This window comes from Palaemon carinicauda, chromosome 1 (assembly GCF_036898095.1).
Source record: "Palaemon carinicauda isolate YSFRI2023 chromosome 1, ASM3689809v2, whole genome shotgun sequence".
NCBI lineage: Eukaryota > Metazoa > Arthropoda > Malacostraca > Decapoda > Palaemonidae > Palaemon > Palaemon carinicauda.
The window spans coordinates 181,821,513-181,839,220 of record NC_090725.1 but is presented as its reverse complement, the minus strand read 5'-3'; the positions used below and the strand labels follow the sequence as shown (position 1 = coordinate 181,839,220).

General features: G+C 38.8%; 1 pseudogene; it reads right to left on the bottom strand.

The window, feature by feature from the left end:
* Positions 1 to 1,103: 1,103 nt before the first annotated feature.
* LOC137631330 (uncharacterized) lies at positions 1,104 to 2,531 on the bottom strand (annotated as a pseudogene).
* Between the last annotated feature and the right edge of the window lie 15,177 nt (positions 2,532 to 17,708).

The window sequence follows — 17,708 nt, the reverse complement described above, 5'->3', positions numbered from 1 at the left end:
ATAAAATCATGGCAACTTCCACACTCCTTAGTTTCACCTTCAACCTCACTTCTTCCCAAACAAGTAAAGTTCCCTTACCTATTCCATGAATTCTCACACTCATACACTGTCTTTTCACTTCCCAATTGTACCTTTCAATTTCCTTGATAACTGACACAATTACTAATGACACTTGCGCACCCGTATCAATTAAACTACAATATTCATTCTCATTTATATTGACATATGTCATCATTCTTCCTTTTACACCATGCATGCATACATTTACTCTCCTTTCAATTCTGTCACTCACTTTGCCAGTATGTTCATCATCATATTCACTGTCCCCCACACCCCCATATCTTGGATTAAAGTCACTCGCACCATTATCCTTCTCACTCAACAATTTGCAACATTCCTCATTACATTGAATTCTCAAAATATATTCCCTATCATTCCCCTTATATACTCTATAATCCATCGGACAATTCCATCCAAAATACAAATACATAATTACACCATACAATATACTTACCACCATTAATATCTTTGATCATAATTCAACTTTAAGTACACTATTCTCTTCCTCATATACCATTTCTTTCGATACTTCATTCATCACCCTTCTTTTAAGCTCATTTACGCTACCTGGTATTCCCTATCTAACCCTTCCTGTATTAACTTGCTTAAACCCTTTAGGATACACTTATATACCATATCTTCCCCTTCAAAACATTGCTCCACAATTAAATCTTCAGGTAACCTTTCAGAATTCTGATTATTCTCCTTAACTTTCATCCTTCCATGCATCCTCGACATCGCATCTGCTATTACATTTTTACCTCCCGGTACATATTCTAACTTATAATCGAATTAATTCAAATCCTCTATAGTCCTAGCAACCCTTGCATTCATACACTCCTTCCTAATCATATATACTAGGGGCTAATGGTCAATATGCACAATGAATTTTACACCATACAAAAATACTTTCAATGCTTTCACACAAAATCGTATTTCAGCCAATTCCCTGTCAATCGTTGCATACTTTCGCTCAGCTTTACCAAATGCTTTACTAACATATGCTATTACTCTCAACTGCTCTTCTCCATTTACTCTTTGCATTAGAACCAAACTCCCACCCATACTAACCCCACTCGCATCCATAACTCTAGCATATTTGCATTCTCGCTATAGTCTGGAAATGCCAAAGTGACGTCTTTCACGACCTCCTCTTTCAACTTTTCATGCGCTTCTATCGTCTGATCATCCCATTTTAACTTTGTACTATTCCTTTTATCCGTCCATTTATTCAAAGGCTTCCCTATACCTGAACAATCTTGAACAAACTTGCGACCAAACTCAACCAAACCAAGAAAACCTTGCTGCACATTACCACTCCTATCTCTCCAAACCAGATTTCCTTGTCTAAACCCTTCATTTCCCTGCATGGGTATTCCTACATTACTCGCTCTAAAACTCCTATCTACTACACTACCAGCTACCCTCATTGACCCTCTCATAACAGTATCTCTAAAACTACCAAATTCTGGCACACTTTCCTCCACTCCAGTTCTTACACTCCCAGATTTACTATCTTTCAAACACCTATCTACCTCATAATAATCAACTATCTCTAAAATATCATCCCATGTCAATCTCTTTCTCGTCCACCTCATTTTCTCCTTCCATTTCAAATTAATAAACTCAAACACATTCTTTGGTACCGTACCCAAAAACTTCTTCATTAGTTCCGTATTCTCATTTATGCCTTCATCCCCATACTTCTCCCTAGCTAACATTTCCAACCTAAATACATACATTGATATCGCTTCTCCTACATTCATCCGTGCCTCATCAAAATCATTCTTACGTTTATATCTAACACTCCCTTTCATACGTTTTACCTGTTCAATTATTCTCTTTTTCACACTTTCATACTCAACATCCTCTATACTCATTATCACCCCATACATCGTCAACAAATATCCTGACAAATATTCTCCCAACTCCCTGGCCCAACCTCTCTTACTATCACCACACTCAGCCTGACAAAACCTTTCATATTCCCTAAAGAAGTCATATACATCCCTACTGCTATGTTCATTAAACCTTTCACACCTAGGTACCTCTATCATAAACACTGTCTTACATACTTCAACTTCATTCTCACTACTACCTACACTGCCCACTCCCTACTTGTTGCCTTCTTCCCAATTTGAATACAAGGAATCTAATTCTACACTAAAATTCCTATCTTTAACAGTTCCCTTTTTACTCTTTTTCTTACATACCACCTTTACCCATTCATGATCATCCTCACTCTCATCCTAACCTTTCTTCTTTTCCTTCTTCACATTACTTTTATCTTTCTTCTCATTCTTTCTATCACCTTTCGGTCCATCCTTACTATGCTTAATCCCTTTACCTTCAATATCACTATCACTACCTTCCCCATTATCACTTACCCTAGCCTTCTCCTCCACTATCAACCATTTACCCAAAGCAGAAGCCAATTCTCCGACTGCACCTTCACCCATGAACGTTTTCATCATTCCCATTACTTCCCCTATCATAGCTTCCATTCATTTCTCCATTCGTTCCTTGTTCTTTTGCATCCTCATCTCAAAACCTTCTTCCACTCTCTCTACAGTTCCCTAAATTTCCCTCTATTTCCTTTGCATCTCCTCATTCTCACAACTCAACCTCGTATTCTCTAACAACAACTTCTCTCGCTCTCTAAACAACCGCAATTCCTCCTTTAAAACCTGTAACTGTTCTCCCATTTTCATTGGTCTTACATCAAATTCCTAATCCTATTCTGCCCCTTGTCAAAGAATCCAGTTATCTATCGCACCTCGGAAGTTCCTGTTCAGGAGCCAAAATAATGTGTCGGGATGCACAACAAAGCAACCCCCCACAGCCTTGAATCGTACTTACTGACAATTGTCTCCTCAAAACCAAGTTTCTACTATCGTAACCTTACAACTGGACTCTTACACAAAGAGAACAGTAAAACAAAACATAACTTTAAAACTATATTTCCTTACAACTATAACAATCAATTAATACTAAAATCCAACATTTAAATATCGGTTATTATTAATCCTTAGTACTATAATCCTCAAAACAAAAACAAATCACCAATAAAAATACTAATCACACTTATCACCAATCCTCAACTTAAAACTAAATCAAGACAAAATTAACAATAGCATAAACCACAATATTGTATATATATATATATATATATATATATATATATATATATATATATATATATAGAAATAGTACGTGTACGTACACAGAAACTGTCTCCAATAATCAGGGAAACACAATACTCAAGTAAGCACTCATTAAAACCAATAAAACACATTTGCACGAAGTACCAAAAACTCTTAAACTTAAATATGTTGCATGTGGACCACAGCTCTGTGGTTAATAGTAGCCTACACTGGGTGGCAACTTGCCACAACTGCCTTCCTGATTGTAGTCGTGGTTATCATCATCATCAATACTCCAAACAGATTCCTTCAACCAGGCTGGATCATTACAGCATCGATATCATCCTGATCTACAGAGCAATCCAATAAGGTACTTAAACACAATCCAGGTAGCAACAATTTATCAGCATTCAAAACTCAATTTAATATCTCCAAAGGAGTCCAAAGGAGAATTACAGTGGTTATAGAAAAATATTTCCAAGCTAGTCAATGAACAAAAGAAAAACTAATCCAGCATTCGGTACACAAGTGACTCCTGCTACAGTCAAATAGAAAAAGCTTTCACTCAAGACATTCACCACCGCCCTAACCTAGCTACAAAATAAAAATTAAACAAAGAACCTCAATTATACCAATTGGCTTCCCAATACAAACAATCATTACACTAACTACCTCTCACTCGGTGGCACGCGCGGACACACACACACACACATACACATGCACACACACTCATAAATGCTCGCTCTCTCTCTCTCACTCTCTCTCTCTCTCTCTCACTCTCTCTCTCTCTCTCTTGATTTGGCAAAACTAAAACAAATAAAATAAGATTAATCGTCCACAGCCTCCTGTCTCTGCTTCCTGTCTTATCAGCTTGAGTTCTTTTAGCACTGGCTGTGTGTTGGCTATGGATGACCCCCTCCGCCGCCTCAGCCGCAGCCTTAGACTGGTCATCTGCTCTTTCCTATCCCACATCTGGGGAATATTATCCGCTAGAGTTGGTTGATTGGATCCTGCCTGGTTGTCAGGACATCCTTTGAATTTATAATTCTTAGTGTCCTGGCCGTCTTCTACGGCTCTCATTATCTTACGGGCTGCACTTCCAATTTTCATAAGATAATGCTAATGATCAGGTTTTGGCAGGTTCATTATTTACTGCCTTTCAATCCTGTAATTACACTGAGTGTGGATCCTTCGCTATGGGATTGTTCAATCTCCACCTGATGACCTTACTATGCGCCTGCCGCCTTGTGTCAGCATGCCTGGGGTATTGACAGGTAAGTCTTTTACTGGCTACTAGCAATAGTTGTTGCCTCCCAGCCGCTGTGGCCTTGGGGGCAACAGTTGCTAATTTAGGTAGTATGATGAGTGAACTTGCCTTCTTAGACCTACTCTGGAGGCTCTAGTGTTCCTTTGATGTGATCCTTTCCTCCATATTCCTACCACACCATCATTATGTTTTGTTTCATAAATCACTACAGATTTCTGAGTGGTTTGGCATGTACTACAATTTCATTTGAGATTTAGCCATTCTTTAGGGGTAGGTTTATTTTGGTTAGGATGTCTAATGTTTTACAAATTTTAAGAACATATGATCTTTAATGATTTTTACTCATTGCAATTTCTCATGTTTACAGGTTGCTGATGACATGGAGTGTTCAATGGTCACCTGTACCAGTTGGGTCAAGTTACCCTGTGGCCACAAGGCCTGCCGGAAACATGCATGCTGACTGCCATGTGGCCAAGGGATCGGTTGCAATCTGGGACCCTACCAACTGCTAGGTTTGCACAGATCTTCTTCAAACCAGCTTCTATATCACTGACGTCTCCTTGGACATTCGAGATCGCCGTTGGAGGACACTCCGACACTGGGTAAGAGGCTTCCAGAAGAGCTCTTAACAAGGTTCTCCTTATCTTCCTTCTCTGGAACTGATGGACTTGAACTTCCCCAAGGCTGAGGTGTCCTCTGTACTTGGTCAACTTTTACCGATGGTCCAACTCCCGCCGGTACCAGCAGATCGTGCGGACGATGAAGTCTGGGATGCTCAGCAAGTCATGAGCCTGGAAGCCGACAGCATGTCTCCTACTTCTTCTGTATCGTCACATAGGGAGAGGATCCTGCTGACCATGGAAGCCTCAGAAGACTCATTGGATGTGCATCAAGTGAGTGCAGCTCCCAGTGCCTCTTTACTTTCTAACTAAGCCCCAGCTTCCACCTCCACCACGGTTCCGATGTTAGACATACCTTTGCTTCCCAGTTACTTGGAACTAATGGGGTCCATGACAGTTTACATGGACTAACCGCTAAATATGAACGTTCTCAAGCAGACCTAACAGCAAGGATAGAAGCTTTACAACAGGCACCTGTTTCTAAGGCTCCCCCAGCTCGAGCCTACCCGAATGCACAGTTAAGAACCCTTGGTGCTATGCTGAGCATATGGTCTTAACTGAAGGGTTCCTTCATATTGAGGATAGTTTGGGTTCCAAGACAATCTTGGACTTGGAATTCTTTCCATCAGTTGATAGCTATCCTTACTGCTACGTAAGTCTTAACTCGGAAGCTTCCATTGGGGATGATACGATTCCCAAGGAAACAATCATTCTGGATAATGGCCAGGCTCAATCCCCTTTTGTTAGGGAGTTAAAGATGGCTGAATTCACCAATACCCAACTTTCTGCCTTTGGCAGGAAACTGGCCACAAAACTTCTCTTTTGCCTCTAAAAGCTTAGAGGTTGTGATGAAAGCAGCAATGGAGAACAGGCCATTCCCAGTGCTAGAGGAATGTAAACCTGTCTCTCTAGTCCTTCCTTGTAATTCAGACATCTGGGAGGACGTCCAACATACCTTCACTGTTGGAAAACTAGATAAAGACATTGAAGGGATAACTGGAGGCTAAAGAGAGACTTACTGCCTCTTTATCCTTCCAATCTTATCTGGAGATGCTTATTGGGAACTATTCCAAATCTGATCTCTTCCCTGTCTTGGCAAAGACTCACCTAATCATGTTTCATGGGGATCTCCATGCTTCCTTCCTAGCCAGAAGGGCATGTAGAGAACACGTCCTAGCCACTGGTACGATCAGACAAGAACCTCAAAAACTGATCGACTCAAATATCTGGGGGGAAGGAACTCTTCTCTGAGAAATTGGTTAAAGAAGTCATGGAGAAAGCGGCTCAGGATAATAAGATCCTTATCGACAAGTGGGTTATTTCCTCTAATAAACGAAAATCTACCCCCAATAAAGGACCTCAACCCAAAGGTAAGAGGCCCAGAAGTCACTTCAAGGGAAGGAAATCCTTTCCTGTCGCGACAGCCTGTGTTGCCACCATCCCTTAGACTGTGTACACAGTTCCCCAGCAGTACGTTTCACAGTCTTCAGCCTTCAATCCGGTGTACGAGAGAGCTATTACCACGTTCCACCCTGTCAAAGCTCATAAGAAGGGCTCCGGTAACAGGGGAAGGTCTGGAAGAGGCGATCAAACTAGAGGCCAAGGAAGTAGAGACAAGATGACTAAAGTTGCATGTCCTTCACAACAACATTGAGGAGTATCTGGTAGGGGGACGACTTCACCTTTTCAAGGATCAATGGGAGTTTGATCCCTGGACTCACAGCATAGTCTCAAAAGGGCTAGGCTGGAAATGGAGACAGAAACCACCCCAGTTCAAGAGGTTCTTTCAACCCACAACCCCCTTTTTGGAGGATTATGTTCAGGACCTTCCGCTGCACATGAACTTTCAAGGGGGGTTATCTTACATTCCGAAGAACGATTCGAACATTCTTCGAATTATTCTGGACATGTCCCCACTAAACAAATTCATTCTGAACGACAAGTTTTAGATGTCGACTATCTCGCAAATACGGACCCTACTACCCCAAGGGGCCTACACCATCTCCATAGATCTTATAAATGCCTATTGGCTTCTTCTGATAGGTCAGTGCTTCTCTCTCTACATTGGTTTCAGACTGGCAAGAAAGGCCTACATATTTAAAGCTATGACCTTCGGCCTCAGTATACCTCCAAGGGTTTTCACGAAACTAGTCGAATCCATTGTCCAACAACTTTGGAACAGAGGCCTTCATGTGATAGTGTACCTGGACAACTCACTAGTCAGAACTGCAACGAAGTCGGAATGTCTTCAAACAGCCATAGAGGTAATAAACTTCCTACAATCTCTGGGCTTCCAAATCAACTTCAAGAAGTCCAGGCTATCTACAGCTCGGAAATTCGAATGGCTATGACTTCACAGGAATTTACAGTCACACACCCTCTCTCTACCACAAGGCAAGAGAAAGGAAATCACAAACTTGGTCAGGTGTCTACTTCGTTTAAAACTACTCACCAGACGGCAACAAGAAAGGGTCTTGGGGTCATTCCAGTTCGCTGCCGTGACAGAACCAATCCTGAAAGCAAGACTCAAAGATGCCAACAGAGTCTGGAGAAGAAAGGCATCCATTGCTCAGAGAGATCTTTGCCACAAAACCCCGGTGTTACTGCAGAAGCAGCTCAAGCTCTGGTCCACCGCCAAAAGTCTATCGATCCACGTCCCTCTACAGTACCCTCCTCCTTCCATGACTATTCACAATGATGCCTCGGAACAAGATGGGGGGTGGCACTCCTCTTCCAAGAAAGTGCAGGGTCAGTGGTTGATCACATTTCAGAAGTTTCACATCAATGTTCAGGAAACTATGGCAGTGTTTCTGACTCTGAAGACACTGTGCCCAAAGACAAAATCACACATCAAATTGGTCATTGACAACAACACAATAGTACACTGTGTCAACAGACAGGCCTACAGATCTCCTCAGGTCAACCATGTAATCCTAGCCATTCTCCCTTTAGCAAAAAGGAGGAAATGGTATCTCTTGGCAGTTCACATCAAAGGGGTTTGCAATGTGACGGCGGACGCCGTGTTGAAATTCAAGCCTCAGGAAACAGAATGGTCTCTGGATGCAAAATCATTGTTTCATTCTAGAGCAAGTCCCCGAACTGCAAATCGATCTCTTTGCAATGAGCTTCAACAAGAAGCTTCCCCAGTATGTAGCACCAAACCTAGATCCGGAAGCAACAGGAATAGATGCGATGTTTCTGGATTGGAACCAGTGGTCTCACATCTACCTATTTCCTCCATTCAACCTCCTACTGAAAGTACTGAACAAACTGCGGACTTTAGGGGGAGCTGCAGCTCTGGTGGCTCCCAAGTGGCCCAAGAGCAATTGGTACCCTCTTGTCTTGGAACTCAAACCCCTTCAGATCCCTATACCACCTCCAGTGCTGTCTCAGGTTGTTAAACATACGACTCTCTTCGCTTCCTCTTGGATAACGAAAACCCTTCAGCTAATGATTTTCTCGCCCTCGTGGCTCAAAAAAATTTGTAGTTGCAAGGGGAAGAATTGACTTCATAGAAGAGTACAAGTCTAACACCACAAAACGACAATATTTGTCTTCCTGGAAAAATTGGGTTGTGTTTGTGAAGAGTCATCAGCCCTCTTCTATTTCTATGGACTTCTGTATTTCTTTCTTCATTTCTTTACACGATCAAGGTCTAGCCACTACAACTATTGTCTCATGCAAGTCGGCACTAACTAGACCGATCACATATGCTTTTGATATCAAACTCAATAATGAGCTGTTCAATATGATCCCGAAGGCCTGGGCTAAACTGAAACCTAATGCTCCTCCCAAGGGCATTTCATGGTCATTGGATAAAGTCCTGCACTTTGCCTCTTCGATAGAAAACGCCTCTGCCTCTCTGAGGCAATTTACTCAAAAGTCTATCTGTTTCCTTGATATGGCTTCTGGTGCAAGAGTCAGTGAGATTGTGGCCCGTTTAAGGGATGATGACCACATTGAATTCCCAGATTCTGGGGAGGTAAACATTTATCTAGATACTGCATTCTTGGCAAAAAAACGAACTTCCCATGAAATGCTGGGCACACTGGAAGATTGTTCCACTACAGGAGGACCCATCTCTGTGCTCTGTGGAGTGCTTTAAAGCCTCCCTATCCAAGAGACAGGCCTTTAAAGTCGGTCATCTTTTTAAAGGGGAGTCGACAGGATCTAATCTTTCTCTGAGACAGCTAAGGTCCAAATTCACCTACTTCATCAGATGGGCTGACCCGGAAAGTATTCCAGAGGGTTATGACCCTAGAAAACTTGCCTCTTCCTTAATTTTTTCCCAATCTATGTTCTTTGCAGGCTTACAGACTTACGCAGGATGGAAATCTTCAAGAGTGTTCTTCAAACATTATCTACGTCAGTTGGAAGAGATTAAACGCTTCGTGGTGCCTCTGGTAGTGTGATTAAACCAGCTTCTTAAGTGCTGTGCATAGACTCTTTGGACTGTATAATTGGGAGTTCTCAATCTACATTGTGCAAAGGAACTATGATCTTTTATTCCATAAGCCTTTTTAATATTATAACAAGTCACATGTGATATTTTCCTTTTATGTCACGCATATTACTGTTTACTACTGCGTTACATAAGTTGGGGTCTGAAAATTCTGGTTTTCTGTAAATGTATATAGTGTATATCTTGTTGTACTATCACTACTACATTATATACTCTCGGAAACATTAAAAGACTATTGCTTTTTGTGTTTCCTTACTTTGGGCCTGCTTTCTATAGAAAATAAAAGTAGTGTATAATAAACTTTTAACCCTCCTTTTATAGACTACGGTCTTTTCCATCTACTGGAGACAAAGTTCTTCTTCACAGTGAGTTGGACTGTGCTATTGATTTACTTTATTCTTATCGTTCGCTACCATGGTTAACAATGCTGTAGGAAGTATGCTTATATCTATGGAGTTACAGGGTTAAAACTCTTCTGGCCAAAACTGAGAATGATAATTCTCTGGTGCACTTCCATCAGAACAACATAGCTGAAGCCCAAAAAAACGGATTTTGACAAAGGAAAAATCAATTTTTTAGGTGAATTGGCCATGTTGTCATGATGGTCCACCCGTTATTTTTCCATCCCCTCCCATTTCTCACTGTGGGACCTCGCGTCATGCGATGGCTGCTCCTGGAATGGTTAAACAGGAAAAGTGTTAGTTGTAGCACAATGAGATCGGGAGTTGTAACGGTTCTCCTGCCTACGTATCCTACCCTCACCTTTCCTTCGAGACAAGGTTAACTCTATTCGGGGAAGCATATCCATGGCTTCTTATTAACACATCCCTGATTTATACACAATATCTCTTTATATATTCGCTCCGGAAGTCAAAACTTCGTTGATACCTTTAAGGTAAATTTCTCTGGTATATCACTCGCAGAAAAATCTCAAGTAGAAACTGCTAATTGAGGAACTTCCATCAGGACAACATGACTCGAACCCAAAAATAGAGTTTTCCTATGTCAAAATCCATTATATATATATATATATATATATATATGTATTATATATATATATATATATATTTATATATGTATATATATACATGTATATGTATATATATAAATACATAAATATATTTATATATATATATATATATATATATATATATATATATACATATATATATATATATATGTACTGTATATTATATATATATATATATACATATACACTATACACATATAAAAGTATAAATGAATATATATATATATATATATGTATATATTATATATATATATACACTATACACATATAAAAGTATATATATATATATATATATATAATATACACATATAAAAGTATATATATATATATATATATATACATATATATATACATATATAAATATATATTAAATATATAAATATATATATATATATATATATATACATATATATATTTAAATAAGCCATATATATTTTTGATACATTAATGTCTGGATTCTCTTAACGACCTCGGGATCAGAGCCCCAGGCGAAATCACACAAAGACAAGAGCTTGGGTCCGGCCGGGAATCGAACCCTGGTCGGCAAGCTTGTATAGACAGTGACTAAACCACTTGGCCACGAAGAAAGATAAAAGTCAATGACAATTCTTCTGTACTTATACCTGTTGAATTAAGGTGTTTTGTACTTAGAATTGAAATCAACCCATCTTCACCATCGTAGCTAATTGGTAGTTTGTTACTTGGCATTCAATTAATGATAAATTTTGCACATTTAGATGTGTTTTTCATATTTAGATAAGCCATATATATTTTTGATACATTAATGTTTAGATTCTCTTAACGACCATGGGATCAGAGCCCCAGGCGAAATCACACAAAGACAAGAGCTTGGGTCCGGCCGGGAATCGAACCCTGGTCGGCAAGCTTGCATAGACAGTGACTAAACCACTTGGCCACAAAGAAAGATAAAAGTCAATGACAATTCTTCTGTACTTATACCTGTCGAATTCAGGTGTTTTGTACTTAGAATTGAAATCAACCCATCTTCACCATCGTAGCTAATTGGTAGTTTGTTACATGGCATTCAATTAATGATAAATTTTGCATATTTAGACGTGTTTTTCATATTTAAATAAGCCATATATATTTTTGATACATTAATGTCTGGATTCTCTTAACGACCTCGGGATCAGAGCCCCAGGCGAAATCACACAAAGACAAGAGCTTGGGTCCGGCCGGGAATCGAACCCTGGTCAGCAAGCTTGTATAGACAGTGACTAAACCACTTGGCCACGAAGAAAGATAAAAGTCAATGACAATTCTTCTGTACTTATACCTGTTGAATTCAGGTGTTTTGTACTTAGAATTGAAATCAACCCATCTTCACCATCGTAGCTAATTGGTAGTTTGTTAATTGGCATTCAATTAATGATATATTTTGCACATTTAAACGTGTTTTTCATATTTAAATAAGCCATATATATTTTTGATACATTAATGTCTGGATTCTCTTAACGACCTCGGGATCAGAGCCCCAGGCGAAATCACACAAAGACAAGAGCTTAGGTCCGGCCGGGAATCGAACCCTGGTCGGCAAGCTTGTATAGACAGTGACTAAACCACTTGGCCACGAAGAAAGATAAAAGTCAATGACAATTCTTCTGTACTTATACCTGTCGAATTCAGGTGTTTTGTACTTAGAATTGAAATCAACCCATCTTCACCATCGTAGCTAATTGGTAGTTTGTTACTTGGCATTCAATTAATGATAAATTTTGCACATTTAGACGTGTTTTTCATATTTAAATAAGCCATATATATTTTTGATACATTAATGTCTGGATTCTCTTAACGACCTCGGGATCAGAGCCCCAGGCGAAATCACACAAAGACAAGAGCTTGGGTCCGGCCGGGAATCGAACCCTGGTCGGCAAGCTTGTATAGACAGTGACTAAACCACTTGGCCACGAAGAAAGATAAAAGTCAATGACAATTCTTCTGTACTTATACCTGTCGAATTCAGGTGTTTTGTACTTAGAATTGAAATCAACCCATCTTCACCATCGTAGCTAATTGGTAGTTTGTTACTTGGCATTCAATTAATAATAAATTTTGCACATTTAGACGTGTTTTTCATATTTAGATAAGCCATATATATTTTTGATACATTAATGTCTGGATTCTCTTAACGACCTCGGGATCAGAGCCCCAGGCGAAATCACACAAAGACAAGAGCTTGGGTCCGGCCGGGAATCGAACCCTGGTCGACAAGCTTGTATAGACAGTGACTAAACCACTTGGCCACGAAGAAAGATAAAAGTCAATGACAATTCTTCTGTACTTATACCTGTCGAATTCAGGTGTTTTGTACTTAGAATTGAAATCAACCCATCTTCACCATCGTAGCTAATTGGTAGTTTGTTACATGGCATTCAATTAATGATAAATTTTGCACATTTAGACGTATTTTTCATATTTAAATAAGCCATATATATTTTTGATACATTAATGTCTGGATTCTCTTAACGACCTCGGGATCAGAGCCCCAGGCGAAATCACACAAAGACAAGAGCTTGTGTCCGGCCGGGAATCGAACCCTGGTCGGCAAGCTTGTATAGACAGTGACTAAACCACTTAGCCACGAAGAAAGATAAAAGTCAATGACAATTCTTCTGTACTTATACCTGTCGAATTCAGGTGTTTTGTACTTAGAATTGAAATCAACCCATCTTCACCATCGTAGCTAATTGGTAGTTTGTTATTGGCATTCAATTAATGATAAATTTTGCACATTTAGACGTGTTTTTCATATTCAAATAAGCCATATATATTTTTGATACATTAATGTCTGGATTCTCTTAACAACCTCGGGATTAGAGCCCCAGGCGAAATCACACAAAGACAAGAGCTTGGGTCCGGCCGGGAATCGAACCCTGGTCGGCAAGCTTGTATAGACAGTGACTAAAACCACTTGGCCACGAAGAAAGATGAAAGTCAATGACAATTCTTCTGTACTTATACCTGTCGAATTCAGGTGTTTTGTACTTAGAATTGAAATCAACCCATCTTCACCATCGTAGCTAATTGGTAGTTTGTTACATGGCATTCAATTAACGATAAATTTTGCACATTTAGACGTGTTTTTCATATTTAAATATGCCATATATATTTTTGATACATTAATGTCTGGATTCTCTTAACGACCTCGGGATCAGAGCCCAGGCGAAATCACACAAAGACAAGAGCTTATGTCCGGCCGGGAATCGAACCCTGGTCGGCAAGCTTGTATAGACAGTGACTAAACCACTTGGCCACGAAGAAAGATAAAAGTCAATGACAATTCTTCTGTACTTATACCTGTCGAATTCAGGTGTTTCGTACTTAGAATTGAAATCAACCCATCTTCACCATCGTAGCTAATTGGTAGTTTGTTACTTGGCATTCAATTAATGATAAATTTTGCACATTTAGACGTGTTTTTCATATTTAAATAAGCCATATATATTTTTGTTACATTAATGTCTGGATTCTCTTAACGACCTCGGGATCAGAGCCCCAGGCGAAATCACACAAAGACAAGAGCTTGGGTCCGGCCGGGAATCGAACCCTGGTCGGCAAGCTTGTATAGACAGTGACTAAACCACTTGGCCACGAAGAAAGATAAAAGTCAATGACAATTCTTCTGTACTAATGCCTGTCGAAATCAGGTGTTTTGTACTTAGAATTGAAATCAACCCATCTTCACCATCGTAGCTAATTGGTAGTTAGTTACTGGGCATTCAATTAATGATAAATTTTGCACATTTAGACATTAATGTATCAAAAATATATATGGCTTATTTAAATATGAAAAACACGTCTAAATGTGCAAAATTTATCATTAATTGAATGCCAAGTAACAAACTACCAATTAGCTACGATGGTGAAGATGGGTTGATTTCGATTCTAAGTACAAAACACCTGAATTCGACAGGTATAAGTACAGAAGAATTGTCATTGACTTTTATCTTTCTTCGTGGCCAAGTGGTTTAGTCACTGTCTATACAAGCTTGCCGACCAGGGTTTGATTCCCGGCCGGACCCAAGCTCTTGTCTTTGTGTGATTTCGCCTGGGGCTCTGATCCCGAGGTCGTTGAGAGAATCCAGATATTAATATATCAAAAATATATATGGCTTATCTAAATATGAAAAACACGTCTAAATGTGCAAAATTTATCATTAACTGAATGCCAAGTAACAAACTACTAATTAGCTACGATGGTGAAGATGGGTTGATTTCAATTCTAAGTACAAAACACCTGAATTCGACAGGTATAAGTACAGAAGAATTGTCATTGACTTTTATCTTTCTTCGTGGCCAAGTGGTTTAGTCACTGTCTATACAAGCTTGCCGACCAGGGTTCGATTCCCGGCCGGAGCCAAGCTCTTGTCTTTGTGTGATTTCGCCTGGGGCTCTGATCCCAAGGTCGTTAAGAGAATCCAGACATTAATGTATCAAAAATATATATGGCTTATTTAAATATGAAAAATATGTCTAAATGTGCAAAATTTATCATTAATTGAATGCCATGTAACAAACTACCAATTAGCTACGATGGTGAAGATGGGTTGATTTCAATTCTAAGTACAAAACACCTGAATTCGACAGGTATAAGTACAGAAGAATTGTCATTGACTTTTATCTTTCTTCGTGGCCAAGTGGTTTAGTCACTGTCTATACAAGCTTGTCGACCAGGGTTCGATTCCCGGCCGGACCCAAGCTCTTGTCTTTGTGTGATTTCGCCTGGGGCTCTGATCCCGAGGTCGTTAAGAGAATCCAGACATTAATGTATCAAAAATATATATGGCTTATCTAAATATGAAAAACACGTCTAAATGTGCAAAATTTATTATTAATTGAATGCCAAGTAACAAACTACCAATTAGCTACGATGGTGAAGATGGGTTGATTTCAATTCTAAGTACAAAACACCTGAATTCGACAGGTATAAGTACAGAAGAATTGTCATTGACTTTTATCTTTCTTCGTGGCCAAGTGGTTTAGTCACTGTCTATACAAGCTTGCCGACCAGGGTTCGATTCCCGGCCGGACCCAAGCTCTTGTCTTTGTGTGATTTCGCCTGGGGCTCTGATCCCGAGGTCGTTAAGAGAATCCAGACATTAATGTATCAAAAATATATATGGCTTATTTAAATATGAAAAACACGTCTAAATGTGCAAAATTTATCATTAATTGAATGCCAAGTAACAAACTACCAATTAGCTACGATGGTGAAGATGGGTTGATTTCAATTCTAAGTACAAAACACCTGAATTCGACAGGTATAAGTACAGAAGAATTGTCATTGACTTTTATCTTTCTTCGTGGCCAAGTGGTTTAGTCACTGTCTATACAAGCTTGCCGACCAGGGTTCGATTCCCGGCCGGACCTAAGCTCTTGTCTTTGTGTGATTTCGCCTGGGGCTCTGATCCCGAGGTCGTTAAGAGAATCCAGACATTAATGTATCAAAAATATATATGGCTTATTTAAATATGAAAAACACGTTTAAATGTGCAAAATATATCATTAATTGAATGCCAATTAACAAACTACCAATTAGCTACGATGGTGAAGATGGGTTGATTTCAATTCTAAGTACAAAACACCTGAATTCAACAGGTATAAGTACAGAAGAATTGTCATTGACTTTTATCTTTCTTCGTGGCCAAGTGGTTTAGTCACTGTCTATACAAGCTTGCTGACCAGGGTTCGATTCCCGGCCGGACCCAAGCTCTTGTCTTTGTGTGATTTCGCCTGGGGCTCTGATCCCGAGGTCGTTAAGAGAATCCAGACATTAATGTATCAAAAATATATATGGCTTATTTAAATATGAAAAACACGTCTAAATATGCAAAATTTATCATTAATTGAATGCCATGTAACAAACTACCAATTAGCTACGATGGTGAAGATGGGTTGATTTCAATTCTAAGTACAAAACACCTGAATTCGACAGGTATAAGTACAGAAGAATTGTCATTGACTTTTATCTTTCTTTGTGGCCAAGTGGTTTAGTCACTGTCTATGCAAGCTTGCCGACCAGGGTTCGATTCCCGGCCGGACCCAAGCTCTTGTCTTTGTGTGATTTCGCCTGGGGCTCTGATCCCATGGTCGTTAAGAGAATCTAAACATTAATGTATCAAAAATATATATGGCTTATCTAAATATGAAAAACACGTCTAAATGTGCAAAATTTATCATTAATTGAATGCCAAGTAACAAACTACCAATTAGCTACGATGGTGAAGATGGGTTGATTTCAATTCTAAGTACAAAACACCTGAATTCGACAGGTATAAGTACAGAAGAATTGTCATTGACTTTTATCTTTCTTCGTGGCTAAGTGGTTTAGTCACTGTCTATACAAGCTTGCCGACCAGGGTTCGATTCCCGGCCGGACACAAGCTCTTGTCTTTGTGTGATTTCGCCTGGGGCTCTGATCCCGAGGTCGTTAAGAGAATCCAGACATTAATGTATCAAAAATATATATGGCTTATTTAAATATGAAAAACATGTCTAAATGTGCAAAATTTATCACACATATATATATATATATATATGTATATACAGTATACATATATAATATATATATGTATATGTATGTATGCGGGAAAATATTTATTTATATATATATATATATATATGTGTGTGTGTGTGTGCTTTTAAATATTTATACACCTACATACATACATACATATATATATATATATATATATGTATATATATATGCATGTGTGTATAAATATTTACAAGCACACACACACACACCCACATATATATATATATATATATGTGTGTGTGCTTGCAAATAATTATACACACACATACATGCATATATATATATATATATATTTATATATATATATACATATATATATATATGTATATATATATATATATATATACGGTATATATACTTTATTTACTGTTTATAATATATACATACCTACATACATACATACATATATATATATATATATATGCGTGTGTGTGTGTGGGTGTGTGTATAATATATATATATATATATATATAAAACATCGCCCCTTTTTCTAGTATAATTACAGGACATGAGACTGCAACCTTATGCTCCGTCCAATTAGTGAGTTTCGCACGACGAAGAAAGCGA